The sequence below is a fragment of the Protopterus annectens genome, chromosome 4.part1, assembly GCF_019279795.1.
Source record: "Protopterus annectens isolate FY-2018-M chromosome 4.part1, PAN1.0, whole genome shotgun sequence".
Taxonomy (NCBI): domain Eukaryota; kingdom Metazoa; phylum Chordata; order Ceratodontiformes; family Protopteridae; genus Protopterus; species Protopterus annectens.
The window spans coordinates 246208416-246236396 of record NC_056734.1 but is presented as its reverse complement, the minus strand read 5'-3'; positions in this window follow the sequence as shown (position 1 = coordinate 246236396).

Sequence of the window (27981 nt, the reverse complement as noted above, 5' to 3'; positions counted from 1 at the left end):
CTTCCTGAAGCTTTGACTGGAGTGGACTGACAAAGAAAGTGCTGCTCCAATTTAACCACTGCAGGCTTCACCAAGGTTATATCAGTGACTGTGTTTCTCTTGGCAGTGGCCTGTTTTTCATCCACCAAGATAGGAAACAAACTCTGGTGGTAGTTTGGTACCCCTGTTGTCTCCAGAATACTTACCACTGGCATTCTGTTATTCCCACTTGTTGGCTCCCCCAGTGGATATCTATGTGCTATATGGCCCCACTGGTTACATTTAAAATATTTAACCCTTGATCCTGGCTGCATACCTGAACTAGTGGCTTCCACTGTTACTGGCAGACTCTGTCAGGGCAGTTTACTCTGCCCACCATGGGTTCACTTATATCCATGTGTAGCACTGGGTATCTATTTCCTGTGCAGTGTTGCCCTGGTTGCTAAGAAGAGATCTCCCTTTTCCCTAGGCTCATGTGCAGTGTTGCATTCTTGGTCTGGCAGCCAGATGTTCATGTACTCAGGTAAAGTGCTAAGGGCTTGTTCCCTCATCAAAAGGTCTGACCTGACACCCACTCACCCACCTATGAAAATAAGTGCTTAACTCAGCAATATAATTACACACACTTTCATCTGCCTGTGGGACAGCAGGTTATGGAACTCATTCCTGTCAGACACAATAAGCTGCAAACAGCGTGGGAAGGCTCCTTTAAAGTAGTAAGGAAGTTAAGTAATGTTAATCATATGGTAAACCTGTTTGGCAGGAGGCAGGGGCACAAATAATACTATGTTAACATAATGAAGTCTCAGCATGTCAGGGAAGTCCTGGGCAGACTTCAAAGGGCAGAGTTGACCATTAAGCCCAGTAAGCATCAGATAGGTATGGCAGAGATCTCTTACCTGGGAGACAGAGTGGGGAATGATAAGATTAGGTCATAACCTGCTAAGGTGGAAGCTATCCAGACATGGCCTGTCCCTGTTTCCAAAACGTAGGAGAGAGCATTCTTGGGGAAAGTGGGGTAATATAGTTCATTCCCAATTTTAGTACAATAGCTGCTCCCCTCACAGACCTGACAAGGAAAAACAGGCTTGATAAGGCAGTGTGGACACCAGCCTATGAACAGCCATTCCAAAAACTTAAAGGAGCTTTGAGAGGGCCCTCTGTGTTAGCCAGTCTAGGTTACAGCAATACCAAAGCAGATGGATTCTCAAGATAGGGTATAGGTTAATGTGTTCTGAGTCAAGCACATTTCTCTCAAGCAACCCTTTTCCAGGGTAACTTGAAAAGTGAGTGTGAGTCTTCAAAGAGAGAGGGGAGAAATGTGAGATTGTGGGGTATTACCAGCTGTACCAAGAGAAGTGGGACAATGCATATGTGGTGTGTGCCAGCATGGCTGGCTGAAGTTTTGTGGATAGTCTTGTGTCATTTGACTGTCACATTATTTGTATATTCTTGTATTAAGAATGTATTTGTAAAAGTTGGTTAAGTTAAAACTGCTGCAACAGAATCTTAACAGAGCTCTGAATGTTATTGTGTCAGAGTCAGGTGACTAGATGTGATGTCATTCTATAACCAGCTAAAGGATGAAAGGATGAAACTCTGACAGCAGTTTTTTTTTTTTTTTTTTTGGAACCTGATATAAAAAATCTATGTCAGTTATTACAGTTCAGTTGTTAGTTGTACAGTTCAGCCAGTGTGTAGTATCTCATCTTGCCTTGTGAAAGTGAGCATCTCAGCAGTACATCTTGCCTTGCAATGCTAAGTGAGGTAACTTGTGACAGTTTCTCTTTAGTTCAGTTAGGAATAATACAGTGAGATTCATCTAGTATTATTTTCTTTTTTCTGCATCTGTGAGATTCTATCCAGCTGTGTTATTTTTATATTTCCTGTGACTGAAAACTCTGTTGTTTATTGTAACTAAAATTATGTATTCTCCTGTTCTCAATTTTATTATCCATTATTAAATATTTTTATAGTTTTTCATTTTGGCTGGTCCTTTAGTGAATGCTTTTAACATCTTGGGAGTTCTTGTGCTTATTTTAGTGACACTGCAGCCACTAAAATAAACCTTATGGCTTTGGTCACATGCTACCATTTATATCATTATAATTGTTTAACCTTTGTAAGAACCTTAAAGTATCTGACGGGTGGCACTGGCAGCACTCTACCTTATATTCTGGAAAGGGGGAACACAGCTGGTGAATCTGTGCCAGCCAGATATGTGTGTGTGTGTGTGTGTGTGTGTGTGTGTGTGTGTGTGTGTGTGCGCATATGCGTGTGTGCGTGTGTGTGAAAAAAGTGAGTCTTGTTTGGGATCTGGAGATACAGATAGTCCAGTCCCAGATCTGGAGCAGGTTCCCTGTGGGCTCTTGAGGGAAACTGTGCTTGATGCAAAGAGCTTCTTTTAAAATAATGTGTAAATACCTTCCTGTTTTTAGTGCCTGTCTCTCACCAGTGCCAGTGATGAGCACTGAGTCTCCTTGATTACTGGCTCAGGATAAAAAGGGGCAATCACACATGGTACTACAGACATTATAGTTATGGAACAAAATATTTTGTATGCAGTCAGTGAGTAGCATAGTCTAATGTAACAGAAACATGCCTGTACTCTAAAAAATTCACACTAAAAATACAAACAACAGTCTAAATGTAACATTAAACAACAATGTAACCTATAGAAATATGACCATCATTGTAATATGTTATATGCAACCCCACCCAAAAAAAAAAAAAAAAAAAACTAAATAAGACAACAAACAATAAGAGATGCAGGAAAATATAGGTACTAACCAGAAAAGAAAAAGAAAAGTCATAAACAGAGCAACAACTTGGGGAATATAATAAATGCTTGCATAACTGCCTCATTGAAAGTATAAACTTTAAGCATTTCCAATAATACCAAAGAAGTCAATACACATTACTGTGTTGCTTGACCTCCATGAAGTACATTTCAGAGTACTTGAACAGATTTCCATCCAAATATTGAAGGTAGGAAGCTCATCATAAATATTTCTCATTATAGTAGTAGTTAGCAGTGGTATGAAAGAATACACACCTTGACATACTTTATAGACTACCCTCTTTAGTCCTATAGTGAAAATCTTGAAGGCAGTAGATTTAGCAGCTCTTGGGAAACAAGCAATCTTCACCAGCATAATGGAAGATCCTTAGCCCAGGCCATGTTTATAAGATGCAGATGGACACATGGAATATGTTAATTAGCTTTCAGTTCATTACCCTTTCTGAATCACTCCATTTGCACAATGTTCTAGAGATAAACATGGTGTTGATTTCTACACAATGACATTTACACACCTGAGCAGCACAAGAACAAGGAATGACTCTTGCTAGCTAATGCCTTTCAAGTGTGCCTCACCAGCAGTACTAGTTAGTCAATGATGTGTTGGTGATCTATACTAATAAAAATCATACTTTGAAAGGGTGTGACAAATAACTCTCACAAAGCCATTTAAGTTATACTCATGCTGAAATACAACTGAACCTTCATGCAAATATCTGTCTACATGTTCTAAAATGTATGTGAAGAGGCTGTGCACACATCTTAGACATGGGGTGAAGATACCTAACAGTATGGAAGAAATCCACAGCACTGTAAATGTGGTTAAACCTAAACCACACATACACCTTAAAAGCAATGAAAAAAATATATATATATATATATATATATATATATATATATATATATATATATTTTTTTTTTTATATATATATATATATATATATATATATATATATATATGTGTGTGTGTGTGTGTGTGTGTGTGTGTGTGTGTGTGTGTGTGTGTGTGTGTATATATATATATATATATATATATATATATATATATATATATATATATATATATATATATATAGTATTTATATATGTTATTTAAATCAATCTTTATGCCATGTCTTGAACAAAGGTAATACATTTAAGTGATACACAATGATGCTATGGGTGAGTCTGCCCTGCAGATATCATTTCTATCCTCCAATTCATCATCATCCTCATTTCTCCAATAATCCTCGTAACACAATTGCACTGTGTTCTGTGTATAGTGGAAGATAATTACAGATTACAGATACAGAATGCTCTACATATGCTTTCTGCTTTTTATTTAACTGTACATGTGGCACTACATGTTCCTGATACCAATGTTCCACAACAATGCAATATGTGCAGTGTTTAAATCATGTGAAGGTTTTGTCTAACTGAAATTGTGATAATTAGTATGCACATTTTAATTCCTGACAGCCCCAGACATGACAAATCACTACACTGAATTTTATCCTTATTTTTAATTCATCCTTTGTTCAATGGCTGCTATTCCAGTCATCAAAGCTCTTTATGGAATGACAGTTCCCATCCTAGGAAAACAACTCAAAAGATTATCCCACATGTGCAATAATTTAAATGAGACTGCCTTTGTTCTGCCCCACCTAGCATACTAGACATTAGTGAAGTTAGGAAAATACTTCATCTGTGACTGTTATAATTGCTCCACATATTAATGAGGTCTGTACTAAATGACAGTACAATAGGTGGAGGGCTTGAATCCATATAAGGGATACTATTCCTGTATAATTTTATATGACATAATACATGTGCTCATTTGTTTTTTAAACCTTATTGTACCCTACACCTTTTGTGCATACAAATGTAATTTATAATGATAATGCTGAAATGTACTTGTTGACCATGCATATTAACATTGATAATGTTACCTGTATGTCATCCCACACTGGTCACCTCATTAATAATAATAATATTAATAGTAATATCAATAATAATAACACACTTCTGTGTGAATGCTGTGGAATATATAGTACATATGGCAAAAAATGAGAAGATATAAGTTGCAAGGTACTCAGATATTTGAATATGAACAGCTCATCAAAACAGCTTGGAAAACATAGTCACATGGCTTCAGTAGCATATATAGGTTCATAGGTTAGTACTAAGCTAACTGCTCTTGCGAGCCATTTTAAGCCTAGCCAATTATCCCTTGTGAGACTCAAACCCTGCACCTTGTGTTTGTAAGGCAAACACCTTGACCATTAGGCCACCCTCTGGTCATGTATACTGGTCATGTGTAAATCTTTCTAGAATATGCTTAGGTCCACATCCCATCATGTATAGTCTGTATGGCCCTGTCCTCTATATTTGGCCTCCCCTAAAATAATAATGAGATCAGATAAAACAGGAGCACATCACAGAGAAGGAAAACAATTGATTTTTAAACTAAAAATGTCATTTTTATGTTCATTCTTTGCATGATAGCTGGCATAGCATAAAGTCAATGGCCAGCGATGACTGTAGAAAATGAAACTTCTCATCCTGTGGCAAGAACTCAAAAATTAATTGCTCATGCACTAGTAGTTTGTAATCTACTGCACACCTCAGTTTGGCATCGGCATGTTTCAGTTAACATTCCAGATATAAATACAATTAATATAAAAAGAGAGTATTCCACACAACTTAATTTCTCTCTCAGATTATTACTCCAATGAAGGGACAGTGTATAGTGAACAGTTACAGGGTTGTCATTCATTGAGAAGGTCTTCATTCTAGTATTACCATGTCAGTCTGCATATGTAGTACAGTAAACAGAATCACAGCACAGACATGACAAGAAAAAAATATGACTTGGTAATCACGATGATGTGCACATAGTACTGTATCTACTGTATAATTCCAGATACACTTAAAGATTTAGGCTATGTTATGTAGGTATAATCCCAGTCATGTATATATTTGTAGCCTTCACCTTACACATTTGTAATGTTCATTTACTCATTATACAGACCTCAGACATTCATGTCCTATTTTGTCATGGGTTTGGTTCTAAGCTGCTGTACATAATCAATCACACATTATTTTTTATGTCACAGTAATGAATCCTGTAATAGCAATACAAAATGTACATAGGAACAAAGCATAAGAATGTGCCAACAATATCATGCGGTGACTACATATTTCTGTACAACAGTGTTAACCTTATGAATGTTATAAACTATCCATGAATGCATGCCCAGAGGTAGAACAATGCCAATGGAAATATAACTGCGATATCACCAGTAACCAGTGTGAGATGAAGTGGTTATAGAGCATGCATATGCTGATCACAAATGATCAAGTGTTACTGCTATTTCTCTCACCTAAAATGGACACTGGAGAAATAATAAACATAGTAATTCTAGGCAATTTCTTTGCCTTCTCTTATGTAAATGCTGTTCTCCTTGGTGTCTGTCATTGTGCACAGGGTGGAGCATGCAAGATCTGACTTGGGCACTGATTCCCTATAGTCCAACGCCTTGCTCATGTCATCCCTTCAACTGTGTGATTCTGGCAGCTGTGATATGACTTCTTCTGTGGTATCAGCATTTAATGCACAGATTTAGAGATTGTTTCATAAGTTAGGCAGATGCTAGAATACAGAAATGTATACATTGTATGAGTGCATCAGTAAAAATAATGGTAGCAAGAAGATCTGACTTAACATGTGATATGTGCAATTTAACTTAGTGGTAACATTTACAAAGAGAGAGGGTTATGATCCTCCATGTGTTGTACTCCCTTCAATGAAGGCCATACGTATTTAGACACACTTGTTCAAGTTGATAGTTCCACTGTTGAAATCTGTGACATTATTTTCTCTGTCACATCAGTGGTTAGTGCACATATCAAGCAAATGTAAAGTGAGGTTTAGCTATTTGAATCTATCAGTGTATAGCTAGTATGAGTGTGCAAATAACTAGTGACAGACAGCACTGACTTAACAGTTGGGAGGGGGACAGTTCAACTTAGTGGTAACATTTACATGCAAACAGGGTTTTGATGTCTCAAGTGTTTTAAGCCCATTTGAGGGGTGCCACAAGCATGCCAACACCCTGCTCAAGTTATTCCTTCAACTATCTGCTTTCTAACAAATGTGATACGATGTCTGTTGCAGCATCAGCAGTTACTGTGCAGGTCTAGAGACTCTATGTTAGATAGGGAGTTGTTCAGCTGCAGCAGTATGTACCTTATATAAGTGCATACAAAAGCAACTGGTAACAGGCAGGACTAGCTTATTCAACATATGTGATGTGCACAATTCTGCTTAGTGGTAATGCTTTCAAAGGTGAAGTATTTTGATCCCCTAGGTGATACAGTACTTTTTAAGGGAGACCATATGCATTCCAACACCTTGCTCATGGTATACCCCAAACCATGTGCCTTCTAACAGCTGTGTTATTATTTCTTGTGTGGCATCAGTAATTAGTGCATGCATCTATAGACCACAAACTGTATATACAGGTGTTCACAGCCAGCAGTGTGTACCTTCCATGAGTGCGTTAAAAATATAAATATTGATGAAGTACTGAAATGGTTTACTCAACTGAGGTGATATTTTATTTTATTTTATTTTTTTGATGGGTGGATAATTTTGACACCGTAAGTGCTGTACTTTCTTGTAAGCATGCCCAGTCTATCAATAAACATTTTATATTTTCCATTGCATGAATTTTAGCTTAAAGCAGCATTGCTGATAACTATGGAAAACAGTAACCTTAATTTCTTGTTCTATGGCAAAAAATGCTGAGAATTTGCCCTCAGACACATAGCTCTACTGACTGCCATGCAATAGAGGCTAGAGATCATGCACAGAGGACAACAGCAGTGATTTAGGCCTGTGAAGGCATTTAGCATGCCTTGTCAATTCTCATAGTTTCCCAGGTTCACTGAAACTCTATTCCAACTCTCTGTGAGGTATATTGAGCTTTGTGATACAACAATTACTGTTGTCTGTTGCACAATGCTCACTTCCTTTGTCAGTTTCCAATAATGTTGCAGCATGCCCTTTAAATGTGTGGTTCTTACAACTGTTGTACAGATAGTTGTGTAGTGGCATAAGCTAACACACGTCATGCGTTTGTGACTTAGACAGGGAATCCTTCCAGTCCCATCTAATATACACTGAAGCAGCATAAGAAAAAAATTGCTAGACATAATGATTTACTGCACAGATCTGTTGATGAATTTCCCTTGGATATGACTCTGCCATAGGGATTGTTCTGCTTACTTGTCCATATTCACTGACACTGACCAATTAGCTCACCTCTTCTGGTCACCTAGTAGACTCCATTTGTTCCCATAGGAGAGGTCCTTACTGCCAGTGTCCTCCCTGAGGAAGGAGATGAGAAAACTGGGAGATAATGCCATCATTACTGCATTAGTTTTTTTTTTTGTATTTGCATCCAGGGGGTTGGAATGAACATTTGGAAGGTGACTGCATGCCTCCATGTATGATGTCTTCGATTATCACTGCCCCCTCGTAGGCAAGCACTGCCACACAATTTCCAGTGTATACCAGGTATTGTGCCATGCAATGTGTGCCTCAGGAACATGCCTCTAACCCTCCTCCCTTGAAGTGGAATAAGCAGGCTAAACCTGCTCTAGCAGGTGCCTCAGCCACTAACTGTACTTGCTTCATCTGGGTCATAATCAGGACTTTAGCCCTCTATACCAGTTCAACAGGCATATCAGTATTAAGTGGATAGTTACTTAACTTTAGTGCACATAATATGAAGGTTAGCTAGGGTTTTGCAGTTGCATGGTAACTCAAAACATTTACTCATACTCCTACAAAGCATTCTACATAATGTTTGACTTTTATTCCAGGAGTTGTGCTATTTTGGTTTGAAGAAAAGCTGACTACTTGGTCAGCATTTTACTGCACATAGTATGATGGTTAGATAATATATGTCAACCATAAGTCAAACTCCCATTGAGGCTCCACACAACATTTAAACTTTTTTCTGGGGTTCTTTTTTTTTTGTTAACTTTGTTTTGGAGACACTAACCACTAAGTAATAACAGAATGCTGGTTTCCGGTCCTAGGTTCACACTTGGTTTACTCCCAAATTACTGTAGTGAAGCATAGTTGTAAATCTATTGATACTGGAAGAATATTAGTTACCTCTGTTGAAGAGACTATTTCCACATCAACAAGAATGAAATTAAAATTTCCAATCCAGTCATCAGGTTAGGTTTTTGAATGTAGATATGCCACACAATTTCCAGTGTATACCAGGTATTGTGCCATGCAATGTGTGCCTCAGGAACATGCCTCTAACCCTCCTCCCTTGAAGTGGAATAAGCAGGCTAAACCTGCCCTAGCAGGTGCCTCAGCCAGGCCCAGACCGCAGAATCCTTTATAAACGCATTCTATGAACACCTTCAGGAATACATGGATCATGCGATCCCAAATAAAACCAAGACCCAATCCTCCAAAGGCAGACGTCCTGTCTGGTGGACCCCAGCCATAAACAAACTATACAATAGAAGGAGGAAGCTACTAAATGATAGAGCAAAATTCCAAAAAGGGAAGGCATCACTGATCAGTATTAGCAAAAAACTACGGGCACACATAAAATTGTCTAAGGCCAGCTTCGAGAGAAAAATTGCACAGGACACTAAGGATAATCACAAGGCTTTCTTTAGTTATGTTAGGAACCTGGGTGGTAATTCCCAGATATGCTCAGAATTAGTCCAAAATGACAAAAATACACCGAACCCACAGACATTGCCAACATCCTAGCTGACAGGTTCAGCGCAAACCCCCCCCTACCCACCAAAAGGGCAAATATCTATCCCAGCAGAGTGCTGCCCCCTGACATCTCAGATGCTCAGGTAAGAGCCGCCCTCTCCAAAGCTAAAAACACAGCATCATTGGGACCAGATGGTGTCCCAGGCTGCGTCCTACATGAACTCCAAGAAGAGCTAAACCCAAACATAAAACTACTGTTCAATCTCAGCCTTACTACAGGATATGTGCCCAAAGAGTGGAGTACAGCAACAGTGGTCCCTCTCCATAAAGGTGGTGCCTCAACGGATCCTGGAAACTATCGCCCCATAAGCCTGACTAGCTTGGTCTGCAAAGCTATGGAAAGGATCATCATGGACCTCATAAATAAAGATATTGGGGACCTACAAACACTGGATCCTACCCAGTTCGGCTTTGTTAAGGGCAGATCCTGCCTCTTAAACCTGGTTGATTTCTTTGAAACAGTCACCAAGGCCATTGACGAGGGAAGGTGGTCCACACAGCCTACCTGGACCTCGCAAAAGCCTTCGATACAATACCCCACTCGGGCATTATAGATAAGCTCACCAGCTTAAATATAAACCCCTATGTCACTAGATGGATTGCAAACTGGCTCAAGGACAGAACCCACATGGTTAGAATTGCTGGAGCCATGTCAGACTCCAAACCAGTTACAAGTGGTGTCCCACAAGGCTCAGTCCTGGGACCTCTCTTGTTCGGTATATATTTCTCGGAGGTACAGGCCAACACGGAAGGACTGTGGCTGACCAAGTTTGCAGATGACTGCAAACTGGTCACCATAATCGACTCTCCAGCCGACACAAGCATCCTCCAAAAGGGCCTCATAGAAACAGACAACTGGTGCCAGAGCCATGGCCTCAAGCTAAATGCCAAAAAGTGTATAGTCATCCCTTTGGCAAAACAAAGTGCCCACAAATTACCACATAGGTGGTAATCCATTAAGTACAGAAGAAGTAATTAGGGACCTGGGGACCCAAGTTGATAGCAATCTCTCATTTGACAAACACGTGGCCAAAGTGGTTAGAAAAACATTTTATATAGCCCACCTAATCATGAAGGGATTCACATCTAGATCAGGGGAGGTCATCGTGCCTCTTTACTCATCCCTCATCAGGCCCATAATTGAGTACAATGCCCCTTTTGGGATGTACCTTACCAAACACCTGCAGCTACTGGAAAGACCCCAAAAGTACCTCACCAAGAGGATCAAAGGGCTCAAACAGATGCCATATGCTGCCCAGTTAAAGAAACTCCAGCTCTACTCAGTGGCATACCGCCTGTTCAGAGGCGATCTGTGCCTGACGAATAAAGCCATGTCCAACCCGGAATTAATGGACATGCTGCACCTCAGAAAATCCAAATCCCATCGAGCTACGCACTCGAGAGACTTGAACCTCAGCACTGAAATAAATAGGACATGCTGGAGGGACAGATTCATTACCCAGAGGCTCCCTTCACTCTGGAATAAAATCCCAGTCCAGGTTAGGCAGAGTCCCTCATTGACTCTCTTCAAGAAGAATCTTGATGAGTGGATGGGAGATCGTAGGTTTACCCCGGGTATCACTTCTGTGTCACTGTTAGACAGAGACACAGTATTCTAACCTCGAAAAAGGGCATAGCAAAATAAATTTAAAATGGGTGGCGAAAGCCAAACACATTCTGGCTAGGCTTATAAATGCCCTAGGGCAGATAGCCTAGTATGAACCTATGAACCTATGAACCTATGAACCTATATATGGAGAAGGCCAAAAGAGAAGGATAGAAGAGTGGTATAAATGTGAACGACTGATTCAGAGTACTATATAAGATAACAACACAGAATGGAATATGTTTGAGTAAATTTATTTTCACAAGTCCATTAACTTGACTTTGAATTTGCTGTCTTCTATGCTTAAAAACACGTATATGGAAAAACCTGAAAACTGTTTTCTTAGTCTTCCTTCATTAGTTCTAAAAATATTAGGAATGGTAAATAGTGAACATATGTTGTCTGTTACAAGGATAATAGTTGCAGATGTGAAAGTGATCTGCTCTAATCTGGATATCTTCTGTCGTGATCTGTTGCAAGTAGCAAATAATCACTACTAGATGAAGGAACATAGAAATCTGCACTATGCTCTGTACATCTTTCCCATAGCAATTCAAACATATGTGTGGTTATTATTGTCTTGATCGCTATATTTCTTTAGAATGTCACACAACTTTCACTCATATTTTTCTATGTATCTGTCAATATCTGGATTTCAAATTTTATTTGTCAGTAAGGCATTAGTTTTTACTCTCTTTTTTGTTTTCCTTTTTATTTTAGTTTGTTTGTTTGGACATTATGCCTAAGTTGCAATACCCTAGCTTATTATGATTTAAACTGCTTACTCTTATAGTGAATTTGTCGTTATTGAAAACAGCAAGCTATACTGGTATTTAGAATATTTCTTTCTTTTACTCCAACCCTCTGGTAGACTATTAGGCTTTACTTCCAATTTGCCTAGTCATCCAGTTTGTTCCCTCAGAGGTGAGAAACTGGTGGCTCATATGATTTAAGGGTGGAACATATCCAGTGCAAGTGGTGCCATCACTCATTTCAGACAGGGTTTCTTTACCTGTAGCTTTAGCTGTTCCCTTGCATGTCAGTGATATCTTCACGGGATGGTATACAATGGTCATAATGGTTGGATATCACTTTTGTGGAGGTTTCTTACCAGTGTCTCCTTCTGGTGATCTTTTGTCTTTCACAGCAGATTTTACCTTGAGTCTGCCCTCCAGACATGGGGTTGTAGACCCTAGGCTTTCATAAGAACATGCCTTAATACCAAAACTGATAATCAAACTTGAGACACTTGGGCTGCAGTTGAGGCTTCATCCCTTTGTTCAAGATGTATACTTTGTTGGGGAAGATCTTTATATTGTAGTATTTTTAAAGTCAGTGCTGGATGCAAACTGTAGAATAGCTTCATAGTTGTGTGGTTCAATGCTGCTTCTGGGTCTAAGTACTGCTGACAATTAAGGGATGGCATAGCTGCCTATTAAGGGACAGTATTGTTAGTTTCCAAGCTCTAACAAATCCAGAAAACATACAAACCTACAGAGAGGCATACATAAAAGCCCTGTATGACCATATAAAGTACTGCATAGAAGTGGCAGTATCAGACTGAAATAAACCCAACTCGAACCTCAAAAACAAGCTCCCCTGATGGACCCCTGGTATTAATAGGTTGTTCAACAAAATAAAGAAAATCCTGTTTAGAAGTAAGAGGGAATATGCACAACAGTGCAAAAAGTCCCTCATTAGTCTAAACAAGTAAACCTGGGATCTAGTCAAGACTTTGAAATAAAAATAGCCTCCAAAGCAAAGGATGACCATAAGGAATTGTTCAGTTATGTCTGCAGTCTTAAGGGCAACACCCAATAATCTGCAGAATTAATTGAAGACTGTATTACCTATACTCAGCCAGAAGATATAACAAATCTGTTGGTTGACATGTTCAGCTCATATTTCACCTACCCATCACCCCCAGTTCTCCCCAAGAAATACACCTCCACCACTCCAACCCCCAATTATTACCAAAGTACAGGTTGTCACTGTGCTCTCTATAAGCCAGAAATACAGCTTCAATGGGGTCTGATGATATACCAGGTTGCTCTTAAACTGCCTAGAATCTCTATTTAACCTCTATACTGGCTTTGTCCTGATAGAGTGGAGGACAGCAACAGTCATCCTTCTGGATAAAGGGGGACAATCTACAGACCCAGGAAATTACAGACCCATAAGTTTGACTCGTCTTATATGTAAAGCCATCAAAAAATAATAATGGACTTGATAAATAATGACATAGGAAACATCTGAGCACTTTACCTGATACAATTTGGCTTTGTCAATGGCAGGTCATGCCTACTGAATCTGGTGTATTTCTTTGAGAAAGTCACTAACACCATGGATGAGGGTAAAACATTTTATACCACCTACCTTGACCTGACCAAGGCATTTGACACAATTCCCCACTCAGGTATCATAAATAAACTTACAAAACTGGGCATAAATCCCTCACCAGATGGATATCTAATATGCTCACAGACAGGACATGTTGTTAAAGTGGGTAAATCCAGATCCAGCAAGAGGCCAGTTACTAGTGGTATGCCACGGGACTCAGTACTGGGACCACTCTTGTATGGAATATACTTCTCTGAAGTCAAGGTTAATGTAGAAAGCCTCTGGATGACAAAGTTTTCTAATGACTACAACCTGAGATCAGTCATTGAACCCCGATGATGTAGCTATCCTTCAGGATGGTTTAGATCAGATAAATGATAGGTTCCAGAACCATGATCTAAAACTACATGCAAAGATTGCATTATCATACTCTTTGGGACGTCAAATACCCTTGCAAATTGCAACATCAGTTGCACACCCCTAAGAGTAGACTCAGAGGTGAGACATCTAGGTACAAAGAGGGATAGTAATCTGAACTTTGACCTCCATGTGTCCACAGTGGTGAGGAGGTCATTCTATGTGGCACAACTTATAAATAAAGATATGGAATCCAGAACCAAGGAAATTAATTATACTCACACTGTACTCAGCCCTCATTAGACCAATAATTGAGTACAATGCTCCATTTGGCATGTACTTGACCAATCACTTAACAACAGCTGGAGTGACCTCAGAGGTTCACTCACAGAGAAAATGCAGGGTGTAAACGACATGTCCTATGTGGATAGACTAAATGCCCTACCCCATTAATCTGTGTCCTACCGACTATTAAGGGGTGACCTATGCCTAACCTACAAGGCACTCAGAAATCCAGCTCTGTTGGAGCTGCTACACATCTGCAATTCAAAGAGCATGATGGTCACTCAATCTAGGGATGTAAACTTAATCAGCGACTCAAAAATACACAAACATGCTGGAGAGATAGTTAGGTATCTCAGAGATTGCTCCTTCTTTGGAATAGGCTTCCCATTCACATTAAGCTGAAACCTTCCCTGGCCCTCTTCAAATTCAATTTGGATCAATTAATAGAGAATTGCAAATTTGCACCTGTGGTAGCTCCTATGTCTTTTATGGACAGGGGAGTCTGTAAGATACTCAAGACACAGGCACAAATCCATGCTATCCTGTTGATCCCAGTGGCCATATACTGGGTAAAACTGAGTTATATTGGTTAGGTTTGTAAAGACTCTTAAGCTGTTATACTAGTAATCTCCTATGAACCAATGAACCTATGAACAATAAGGTCCTTTTTTGCAAAAAATGTTCTATTTTGTATAATTATGTATGTATAGCAAGATATACATAATTATCTGAGCTATTTGTGTTCATGATTTGTTCTTGTGATGTGTGTTGGCATGCACCTTGATTTATTTTATGTCAGTTATTGGTGAAATTGATATGTTATTATTGTACAGTCCTGTGATTTTCATTTACTTCATTAATTCATTCAAGCCTATAGCACAATTTTTGTATACTTCCAGTTAACATCCATGGTGTCTTATAGTGACCAGACATTTTTGGGTTTGCCTTCTTTAACTAAGTGACTTACAAGCTAATAATAGGCTCATCTTAATAAAATGACACTAAGATTGTTAATCTATAATGTCTTACAGTACAGAAGTTAGTCTGCCACTTATTATTCATATTTTCAGATTTATGTTTATATTTTGATAACTGAGAGACCTACATGCTGCTGAGCGATATATTGTGAAATGCCATGGGTGGAGACAGAAATATTAATTGCCAGTATCCATTTATGTCACAAATATGCAGCAATATTTCTATTTGTTTGTTAATAATTATGAAAATTGGAAATACTTCCATAGGTACTTAAAAGTTCAAAAAACAAACTACATCCAAAATACTGCATTACATCAGGTAAAATCTTAAATGTTGAAGAAAACTGTCATTGAACATTGCACTGTAAGCTGCATATATTGAGAGATATTCAATGTTATTTATATTGCTAAATATACAATTATGCATATGTCTTCATATTTATATAACTATGTCAATAAGCATGCACTCAGAGAGGGATTTCATGCTGTCATGTAAAAGCATATGTTCGTTAACAAAAGTGTTCTAACAATATATATATATATATATATATATATATATATATATATATATATAGATATAGATATGGGTTACATACACTAGATCAAATTTTCACTAATTCAAAATAGTGCATGGAATGCTCACTGCAGAAAAAGGGCACTTAATCGAAAGTGCACTTACACGAAGTTCAGTACAATGAACGGGTGTCTTACTGAACTTCCGTGCAGTACTCCCAGATCTTAGGGTTAAGGCACAGCTCATAGTAAGGGGATAGCCCATAGGGCTATCCCCTTACTATGACCCGTGCCCTAACCCTAAGGTCCGTGATGACTGCAGAGCAGTGAAGGACATAGCAATGTCCTCCACTATAGTACGATAGTCACGAACCTTAGGGTTAGGGCATGGGTTAGGGTAAGGGGATAGCTTTACTAACTATCCCCTTACCCTAAACCATGTCCTAATCCCAAGGTCCATGACTATCGCACCATAGTGGAGGACATAGCTTGTTTTTTATGTCCTCACTGTGCTGCTGTGTTTTCGGTCAAGTGCACTTATGCAAAAGTTCACTTTCATTAAAGTGAACCTTCGCAGAAGTGAGGCTTCCTATTACAAGTTCGAAGTAGTGAACTTTCGTTCTTGTAATAGTAATCCATATACATATATATATATATATATATATATATATATATATATATATATATATATGTTGCACAGTTTCCATGATATGACAATTTCTTTGTGAATATTTATCAAAATATATAATTGTATGTATAATGGTTTTGTACAAATGATGATATATTATAGTATTTATGAAAAGACTATGAAAAAATTACTATTATCACTGTAATGAATCCTTATTATTAATAACATTGCTATTTGTACAGTTTTAGTAGCTTTTATCGTTCACAAAGTATTTACATTTGTTTATCTTATATTTTAAGTTGAATTTTCAGAAAATGCTCTGGGATGTTACGGGTCTGATGTTACTCACCACATAGGTGTTAATGAGATAAGATCCATGCACTATAGCAAAGTGATCACATTTGCCACAATACATCATGTTCACTACCTCTGGGCAAGTTTTGTTATTGGGACAAATACCACCAGAAGTTTTGCATTCCCAATTATTATTGTTTTATATTCTTGTTGTTTTTCATGTGGGGGCTGTGGTATAAACTTTTTGTCAGGTTTATCATTTTGGATAGTGGTATCTGCATATACCTCATGCTTCTGCCTTTCTGATATAATCATCTAGTTTGCTCCTGGCTCTAGATTACTGCCATACTTCAATAAATCTCTCAAGGCAAGCAGTAGCTCCCTGGAGGCTTTCATTTATAACTTTGTTAATGTACAGATTTGCATTATTTGAATATAATTTCACTGGAAGTATCAGAAAAGTTACATTTGTTGAGCATCATCTGTAATCTTAACAGGTACATATCTATTATTTTAGTTGTCTCTTACATTGACTTTCTATCTTTATATACCCCAAACTGAATGTTTTTCCTGCATTGATAATAATTAGTAAGCTCTGATATCACATCAAAGAATTTGTATAATTTGGCTGCCAGTTTACCCTAATCCATTTCTCCAACCATAACTTATATCACTGATTTTAATATGGTGTCTCCTGTAACATTCATACCGGTAACTCAGTTGTGTTATTTTTGGACTTGGGCCTATTTGTTGCCCATTTCAAATGGCAAGAAGGCTAGTGGTGACACTGTAATTTTCCCATTTGTTTTAATATTTTTTTTTAGTTTCTATGTTTACGATCCCTTTTTAATACTTTAAATAGCTGTTTGTGTGTGACATCTTGAAAGAATGTTGCAGATGTTTGTCCCCTGATAATTAATATCTTAATGTCATAAGACTGTCTACCTTGTTTCTGCCTATACAATTTACAGAATTAATCTTTTTGTTTCTCTGTGATGGAATTTATTTAATGGAAATAGCTTGACAAACTGGGAAATATTAATTTTTTTGTAGTCAATTGTACTTTTCCTTATTATTATAACATGTATATTAAGTCCCAGGAGACAATGTTTAGAGAAAGTATGCCAGGTGTATTACTAAATCTGCTAGTCTGGCTTCCAACATGCTTCAGTATTCTTTCTAAGAATGATGTGGCTCTCATTGGAATGCTTTGGGTAAATCATTGAAAATTTAGGGCTCAAGACACTGTCCCTGATAGATGTGGCCTGTCTGTCAAGCTTCCCTCATCTTCTTACTTGTTCAAAGCCCTTCTTCTTTGTCCACTGACAGCTAGATGTTGTATTCTGCAATACTCTTTTTCCTCAGTGTGCTCCCAGTTAAGCCACATGTTAGTACCACTTCCATATCCTTAACATGGCATTTCTTTGCAATCTCCTTGGTTATGCTGCCTATCAGCCCAAATGCCTTTTTCGAACAGTCATCCAAACAACAATGCAGAACAGCAGGTATTCACTACTCTCTCCCACTTGTTGATCACCAGTTTGACATCATTCTACAGCTCTCATTACTAAAGGACAAATCCTAACCCACCCAACGAATATAAAGAAATCAGTCATAAATGATGAATCTTGACTCAATTTGCCAGCAAATTGCAATAAATAATCACATATTATCATACCCTATGATGCAAGCTTTGTTCCAATACTCCCTGCTTATACTTATTAAATCAATGGTCACACGACATTGGGGAAAAGAGGAACTTCCTATAAGGGTGAACTTGACTTAAGTAACCACATTAACTGTGATCTTATCACATAATTAACTATATAGCTAATGTGATCAGGAAAAAGTAACATCAGAGAAACAGTATCAGAGAAATACCATTCAGCTAGTCACATATCAATCAGCTATAAAACCCGCCATCCTACACCTTAAAAAGCTCTCCCCCAGCAACTGGCTTTATTGTTCTGTCCTATAATGTCATACAGAGTACTATTAATTGATTGTCAATGCAGAGATTTAAATTGTTTGTAAACACAGCAGGTGTACAGGCTCTCTTAGAGTCTAGTAGCATGGTGACCTTCATCTTAAATGAGCTTGTAGGCAAGAACCTACTTGAAGATAATATGTTTAGCAGGTGAATAGAGATACTACATTACTACCAAACCTATGTTCAGCATCAGTATGGAGAATTAATGGAAGTGCAGGGAGTGTAACCTGGTCCATATATAAACTATCAACTAGAAATGTTTTTTCTTACTTTAACTAAATGTAGCAAAGGAGACTGAAAGAGTTAGATGGAAAACAAGAGGGAAGAACTGAGTAGAGGAAGAAATATTCGCCTTCGCCCACTTATGCAAGTTACAACACACTAGTCATCTTTTTCTTAAAAAATACATGTTGCTCCATGTTTAGTTTTGGCCCGAAGTAGAACAACATGCTTCATTACTCATTGAACTGTACTGTAGGCTGTGACACTGACTTGTATTCTCATTTTGTACATTGTAGGTTTTTGTGTTTCTGGAGAAATAACTCTATTTTGTTTTCTATTTTTATGAACAGTAGCTCCTTCTTAAAAGTATTACTCCTAACAGCAGTTATATTTCTTTCTTGTAGTCTAGAATTTAAGTAATCCCATCCAGTTGAGATCCACATTCTCCTGATCTTTAAGGATAACTAGCAGCAAAGTAAAGGGATACTCTTCTTAAGCAATGTCTTTTGATAAGTGTTACACTTAAATGCTGTAAAACATTATATTTATTAAAGTGAATAATGCCAGCAAAAAATAACATTATTGTGTTAATCAACAAACTATTTTGCTGCAATGGATGCTGTGTCATGGAATGCTGCAGCAGTGATTTTATGCATTATTTCAGCTTAAGCAAAATGTACATTGCTTTCTTAAATTAGAAACACTTTGCACTATCTAAGCTAGTATATAAAAGCAACATCCTAATATGTAGTATTAAAATGTAATTATTTTAATAAATAGGCTTTGCAAACTCCATATTTGATGCTATGTTCTGATAGACTGTAACACTGTCAACAGAAGCACCACATTATGAGATCAAGTGTGAAATGGAAGTGAACTTTGTTCTTTACTTTTGTCAGAACATCCTGTCTAACGCATAATTGTTTACCATTAGCATGCAAGTACTGATGGATAACATTTGTTTTTTTCCACTGATTAATTTGTTGTTCATTATCACTCGACATTTTGTGTTCATGCTTTTTCATATTTGCATTACTTTGATAACTAAGAGTTGCATTGTTGTATGCTTACCTCGCATTGTAATTTAAATTAATTAATAAGCATATGCACCTGATACTGTAATTCAAACTGATCAATAAGCAGAAATAAGTAGATTAATCATTTTTCATTCAATCAGTTGATAATTTAACATAGTCCTAAAAATAGAATTGTCCAGACCAGTAGATGGGCAAAGCTACTATTTCAAATTCTTTCAGAATTGCCAACACCTGCTGTGATAAGAACACTCTTAATTAAAGCACTTTGCAGGCTACGACCATCAGGCCAAATGAGATGTCAGGCTAGAAAGGTCACTTCCACCTTAGCAGAGGTGAAGTCTTTTAATATGACAAGCCTGATGAGTTTTAGAAATCAGGTCAAAGAATGGTATTAAATAATAATAGAACCATAAAATGAATGCAATTATACTTTTAAAAAGATTAAATTTTATTGTTTCGTCACCCATTATTATTTAGATTGATTTTGACATCCAAGTCATTGGAAAGGTCAAGAAGAATAAAATATTTATTTTATGATATGCCTAGCCTTTAACAGCCATATTTACAATAATAAGAATAAGAAATATATACTTATTAGTTTTAGGTGGCTTTACTGTTGCTTTGGTTTTATAAGTGTTGCATTTAGGCTGGTTGAAAATTATTACGCAATGCTATTTTATGTATTGCATTTTTTACAGAATCTTAATAGATTCACACATTTGTATTTGGTCAAATTGCCATTGTTTCAAAATTGCTCATGAGTATATGGTTAATAATTCAAGAATATGGTTATAATATCATGAGATGAGATGTGAACCCCCTTTCTTTTTTATGTATGTGTTTCAGCAGATGTTTGCATCTATTGAAATAAATAACTAAATCCACAGTGTGTGTGTGTGTGTGTGTGTGTGTGTGTGTGTGTGTGTGTGTGTGTGTGTGTGTGTGTGTGTGTGTGTGTGTATATATATATATATATATATATATATATATATGTGTGTGTGTGTGTGTGTGTGTGTGTGTGTGTGTGTACACACACACACACACACACACACACACACACACACATATATATATATATATATATATATATGTATATGAAAACATGATGCATCAAGCTAAACTCCTTTAATTGTTTTTAGCAGTCTTATACGAAATAATAAAGTTACAGTACAATTTGCCTTCTGTGATGTGACATATCCCTCAATGCAAAGTTTCTGCTCTTGGAAATATGATTAGGAGTAGGATTATGAAGGACGGTGGTGCAGCGGTTAGCTTTGCCGCCTCACAGCTAGAGGTTCTCCAGTTCGATCCTCGGCTGGGGTGCCTTCTGTGTGGAGTCTTCATGTCCTCCCTGTGGTCGCATGGGTTTCCTCTGGGTGCTCCGGTTTCTTCCCACATCCCAAAAACATGCTTTAGGTGGATTGGATACTCGAAATTGGCCCTAGGTGTGAGTGTGTGCATGTGTGTGCCTTCTGTGGAAGGTTGGGCGCCGGGCTGGCAACTCGACACTGTAAAACTTCACTGCCAATCATGAGCAGACTGGTGATCTGCTGTGGTGACCCCTAACTGGGAAAAAGCCGAAAGAAGAAGAAGAAGTAGGATTATAAAGGATAGCAGTATCATTACAAATAAAATTATTAAGATCCACACAGAATGCAAAAAAAATTCAAATGTTCCTGCTACGTATGATTGCTTGATTGTGTTGCTCTGATCTATATGTTAAGATTCTATACACTGCAATCTGTAATGTGTATATTATTTATATGATATCCATTCTAAGATCAGAAACAAACAGAAATAACTGGAAGCATACAGTAAAACATGTAGACATAATTCACAAAAAACAGAATGAGTTGAAATGGAATGCTGTGGATTCATCGGTTCTACAACTAAACCTAAATGACAAAAAAATGAAGACCTAAAAAAATTAATATGAATGCATAAAACATAAAAGCATGGAAAGTCAAATTGTAAGTATTTTTTGAAGGTAGGCAAGCCAGTCTTCAATCCATAAATTCATGGCCTTTTTTTGGCAACTTGATTTAACCTTTCTAGTCTTTTTATAGGCAAAGGTTAAGTTATTATGAACACTGCATATAGGCAGTAACATTTTCTTCAGTATCTGACAGCATCTGTTCACATATAGAATTTCTGGATAACATTTCAGCTAAGATCATCACTTTCCAGTCACATGGATTCTTCTGGCATTGAACTGTCTCAATCTCACTAGCAATCTTTGTTATATAGGTGGTACACATTCTTCAGATTTTCGAATTAATCAGTGGGACCAGTCAGTTCCGGTCAGTCTGTAGCTGAAAACTCTGTAGCTCAAATACATACCTACAGAACATCTCACATGCTGACACACTCACATGGCACCCCTTCACAATCTGTGAATATTGCTGTTCATCATCAGTTAGAATTCTGGAGCAATAATCATCAAGTCATAATACTTGTTTACCCATCTGGAGTAATGCAGCACCTAGAGCATAGCTACAGGTATCAATACTCACAGTATGTTAGCAATGGATCAGTTCTTTAACTCTAATGAAAATGTTCCTAGTTCTGACATCGCGTAATAATGTGCACCTTTGATCATGCAGTCATCTTCACTGGCAGTGTTAATATTGAGGATACCTCAGAATTTGAAGTAAAGCAACTTTAAAGTTGCACAAAGACACTAGCAACTGATAAACTGCACACATGTTTTATGGGGTACATCACTTCTTGAAGTAGCAGTACTATTATATGCAGTCACATTATACACAAACAAACAGTTGTACATTTCTTATCCCAATGTGCATGAGTATATGTACGAGAAAGTGAGTGTCTGCAGGCTGTTGTGTAGCATCCATCATCAAGGTTTTTCCATGCCATAATAACCTGTTTTTCATCAGTGAATAAGCTAAGATATTCATAAGATTTTCCATAAATAAGAAAAAGTGTGCTGTTCTGGCCAGAGCTACAGCTCCCTTCAAATATACAATTAGTATTCACTGAAGATATTGAATTTTCAGCAGGCACATCCTTGCCTTACTGACAAGGCAAAAGAGCTGAAGACTGGTCATTTGACCTCCACTATTCAGCCTACTGGAGGTCATGCTGAGCACATCTTAGTTTGTACAGACTAGTACTCTTCACTCCTGCCCCAGAAAGCCAGTAGGGATCTGATACACATATGTATATTATATGTATTTCCTGCATCAGTTACCAATGATCAAATGAATGCTATAGATTATTACTTCTACATATGATTTGATACCAGTCACTCATTGAAGTCTTGAATCCTCAGCTTTATACATGCCAATCTTTAGATGTTTATGTTATTTGTTTGATTGATGTTTAATACACACTATTCTCATATGTGCAGTACTAGCTTATCTTCTGATGTAGCCAATGTAGCCAACAAATCAATGAAATATTTAGTGTAAGGCATTTACTTGTTAGCTAGGTTAAGTAAAGTGATCCATTGCAGGTAGTTTTTCCCCAGTGATCAAGGGTAAAATAATATGTTATTGATAGACACACACACACACACACACACACACACACACACACACACACACACACACACACACACAAACATATTTCATATATATATATGGATTCATATCACTTCACTGAAATACCATTTGACTGAGACCAAATCACCTAAAGTTCATTTCAATTAAAACTGATTTCACTGACAAGTAGTACTCTAAGGCAAGTCAAAGGTATATGTCCTTTTCCCCACTGTAGTGTGATCCTGGTGTTAGTATATATAGTTGGGGGAGTGTGGGGGGGCACAACCCCCCACATTGGGAGGTGTGGGGGCCATAGCCCCCCCAGTTCAGTTTTACCAAATAATGCAAAACAAAACCAGACAACGAAAACCAAATTAAGTGGGGGATATGCCCCCACACCCTCCAATGTAGGGGGATGTGCCCCCCACACCCCTCCAACTATATATACGACCTCTGGGTCGATAGCCTAGTAACCTCCTATGATCCTATGATCCTATATGACATCATTCACTGCCTGGCAAGGCAAGTTCTTGCTATGCACATGTGTAGTCATACAAAGTAAACTACTTACAATGAGACCATTCAATCAGGTCCTCATAGTTCACTGTCTATCACCACTGAATCTTCTGTCAGACATATTTATAGGGTATAGTATTGTAGAATTTTAATGACATATCTGTAGCAGTACAAAGATGTGAGCCTTGTGCAACTACAGGGTTAACATTGGCATCCTAGCTGACAGTCAGCAGATGTGTACTATGAAATGAGATATGGAGTAGCTTGAAGGAAGGCATAATATGTAGAATAGCATTGAATAGGAATGCTAGGCACACCTAAATTACTTTAAATAGAGTCAGGAAGAACAAATTACAGACATTAGTACACATTGAGATTCATGCCCACCTGCTTTGCACATATGTTATGGAATACTATAATCTGCTGCTGACATAGAAGCTGGGTATAAATCTTATGACTCCTCAAAAGATGGAAACAGGCTGTAAAATACCAGATGACTTAAACAGTTAGAAAAGAGACAAACAAAAATATTCATCTATGCTTATTTTTTTATTTCCATTTGTTTACCAGGGTATTACACTAGTCAGCCACGACCAATTGCAGGTGCATCCCAAGTGAATCTAATCAGGGAGCTACAGATAATTAAAACATTATCACACTGATGCTTTAGTCAAATGAGTAACTGGAAACAATACAGACAATTAAGGTAAACGTGCAACATAATGTAAGCAACGTATTATACTTGAGATGTACAAGTGTGGCATTATCTGAAGAGAGGAAATGCTTAAGGGAATATTGTGGAAGGACTTAAAGCAAGCATAGATGGTTAAGTGACGTGGCCTATTGAAAAACCCCTACAGTATGATTTTTTTTATACAGAGGTAAGCTTTCAATTGTGCTCAGAATGTGGAGTCGGAAGATAGTTTCTTTAGGTAAGATAAGTAAACAAATAAATAGATGCTGTTGTCATTCTCACAGCTTTGTGAGGGAACCAGTGAGTGCACATAATACCATGGTGCTATCATTAGTTTCCTGGGAATGTGCTTGTTATGTATGGGGCATTTTGTTGTTAATACACATGAGCTAGCTACTGTTATTGTCATATTATGTCCTACACCCTTATTCAGGAAGTCTCAGTTTGGATATGCTGCTAAACATGATAGACCACAAAACTTATGTCTCTGTCTTAATTATAGGCTATACATATACCATATGATATCAAAAGTGAATAAATGTTACCCAGATATTAAGACCTGTACTGCAAAAGTGAACAGTTCTATTGCTCAACAATTTATTTGCTTGGGGGCACAAAATTATAAGTCTCACTAGAAATTTTGCTCAGCCACATACATTTGAAATTATCTCACTGGAGGGAAGCTCAGCATCAAACTGGAAGCTTTGTATCTAGAATTTTGATTTGTTTCTTACTCCATTTACTCCATAGCGATTATATGGGAAGCCAGGAAGTGTAAAATGTGCATTATTCCAACAAGTAACTCCTAAAGAAGCCAAATAAACATTTCATTTTTCAGATTTATTGAACTTGAAAGACAAAATATCAGCAATAGTGAAATTTCATAGATATTATGAATTCAGAAAGAATTTGACAGTTATTAGACATTTTGTTCTTCAGAGAATAATCACATTCTACAAAACCTGTAGCTATTTCTGTTAAGTAGAAGGGCAGAGTTCAATACTCTGAATGAGGTGAGTTGCATAATTCCTTAGAAATAATTGTAGTATAAAGTAATGAAGCAAGGAGTAAGTTTCCAAAAAAATGGCCTGATCACATCAAGAGGTAATGATTTGTGCAGAGCAAATTGTGTGTGTGTGTGTGTGTGTGTCTATATATATATATATATATATATATATATATATATATATATATATATATATATATATATATATTTATTTTATTTAACATTTGTTAACCGGGCTGGTCCAGCTGGATATATTTCCATTTTCAGTGGAGGCCCGGGGAGAAAAGCTTCAATTTCAACAACCACCACCACAGCAAAAAAGGTTTAAAATTGAATACACATTAGTCTAATAGATACAACATACATCAACAGCTCATTTTACAGCATGTAAGTCTAGGGCAGTCCATAGACATTATTAGAGGTATCTTTAAAACCTAGTTAAAAATAGTTACACAGACAGTAACTTAATTTAATTTAACTTAATTTACTAAACATATTATCAGAAAAATAGTTAGGGAAGAAAAGGAGGAGGTATAAAGCAAAAGGCAGGAAATACTACCAACAGGGTACATTCTTAGCTAAGTAGAAAGGATAATAATTGTTGTCAAGTAGTAGAGATTATTTGAGTTGCCTCTAAAGTAGAGGGATAGACAGGAAAGAGAAGAGAAGAGTAGAATGGCAAGAAATGACAAGAGATATCTAGAGATTCAGTCTGGGAAATAGCAAGGGCATAGCCAGTGATTTTTAAAATATTTCTTAAGATTTTAAAGAGAGAAAGGGATGGAAGTGCGTTAAGGTCAGAGGGCAAGAGGTTCCAATGTTTTCCAACAGTATTTGAGAAAAGTGAGTCACCAGCTAAGTTGTTAGACTTGGTGGTCCTAGCTAGAAGTTTATTGGAGGAGCGTAAGGAATCAAGGTTCCTGTGGGTAATATAAGGTTGTTTAGTACTGGAGTATTGTTAGGTTGATAGAAGATTTTATGAGTGATGGTAAGTTGGGAAAGTAACAGAAGGTTTTTTAGTTCTAGCCAGTCTAGTTGACGAAGGTTAAGACAATGGTGAGTTCTATATGGGTTTCCAGTGGCAAATCTAGCAATACTATTATAGGAGTTGGATAGTTTGGTAAGATTACTTTTTTTTAGATTAGTGTAAATGGGGGCTGCATACAATAGAGTTTAAATTAAATGGGAGTGTGCAATAGTCATTTTGGCAGTTGGAGTCAGGAAAGGTTTTATCCTATATAGGGAGCCCAGTTTTTTATTAACAGATTTAATAGTGTTATTAATGTGAATGTCAAAGGTGAGGTTATTATCAATTGTAATACCTAATAGTTTGGTGGACATGTCTGGGGATATAAGGGTACCATTGCTAGATTGAATGGAGAAATCTATGGGGGGGGGACTTGCCGTTTGTTGTAAACAGTAGTAACTTGGTCTTTTTAGTGTTCAGAAGAAGGCACCGTTTAGAGAATCATGTCTCTACGATGTTAAAAGCTGTCTGGGTTAGAGACTGCAGTTCAGAAATAGAGTTGGCAGAGAATATAATAGTGGAATCATCAGCATATTGTATACAGGTTGTTTGAGGAATGGCTATTTGAAGGTCATTGATGAATAATGAGAAAAGGAGAGGACCAAGAATGGAACCTTGAGGGACTCCCAGGGAAATAGGAAGGTGTGAAGATAGTTGATTGTCCCAAAGAACTGCTTGCTGTCTATTACCAAGGTAGGACTTAAACCAGAGAATTGCTTTGGTGTCTAGAGGGATGGATGACAGAGTGTTTATGAGTAATTGATGGTTAACCATATCAAAGGCTTTAGATAGGTCGAGAAAGAATGCTGATGAGAGACTGCTATTATTACGGTTATTATTAATGGTGTTTGTAAAGGATAGGAGAGCTGAGGTGGTACTATGATAAGGCCTAAAACCATGCTGACAGTTTGCTAGTATGTTATGTTTTAGTAAGTGGTTCATTAGCTGTTGGTGAATGCATTTTTTCATAATCTTAGCTATTGGAGAGAGGAGGGCTATAGGCCTGTAGTTTGAATAGTCAATAGCATTACCTCCTTTGTGTAAGGGAATAATATGAGAGATTTTCCAGAGATTGGGAATGGTTCCTTCAGTTATGGTACGGTTTATCAGGATGGATATAGGATAGGCGATAACTTTGGCAGCTTGCTGAAGGTATTCAGATGGTAAGTTATCAGCTGAGGGGGTGCAATGCTTGAGTTTGTGGATAAGTTTATGGATGTAGGAGGTGGGGATGGGTTGTAGTTGAAATGTTGACTGAGTATTAGGTAAGGGGTTAGGGGGATCAGAGTTGTCTGTAGATAATTGGTTGGCTAGAGTTTGTATGGTGTTTGTGAAGAAAGTGTTAAAGGCATTGGCAGTTTGATGAGAGGTATTATTTTCAGACCCTAGAGGTGAAGGAGTGCTAGAGTGG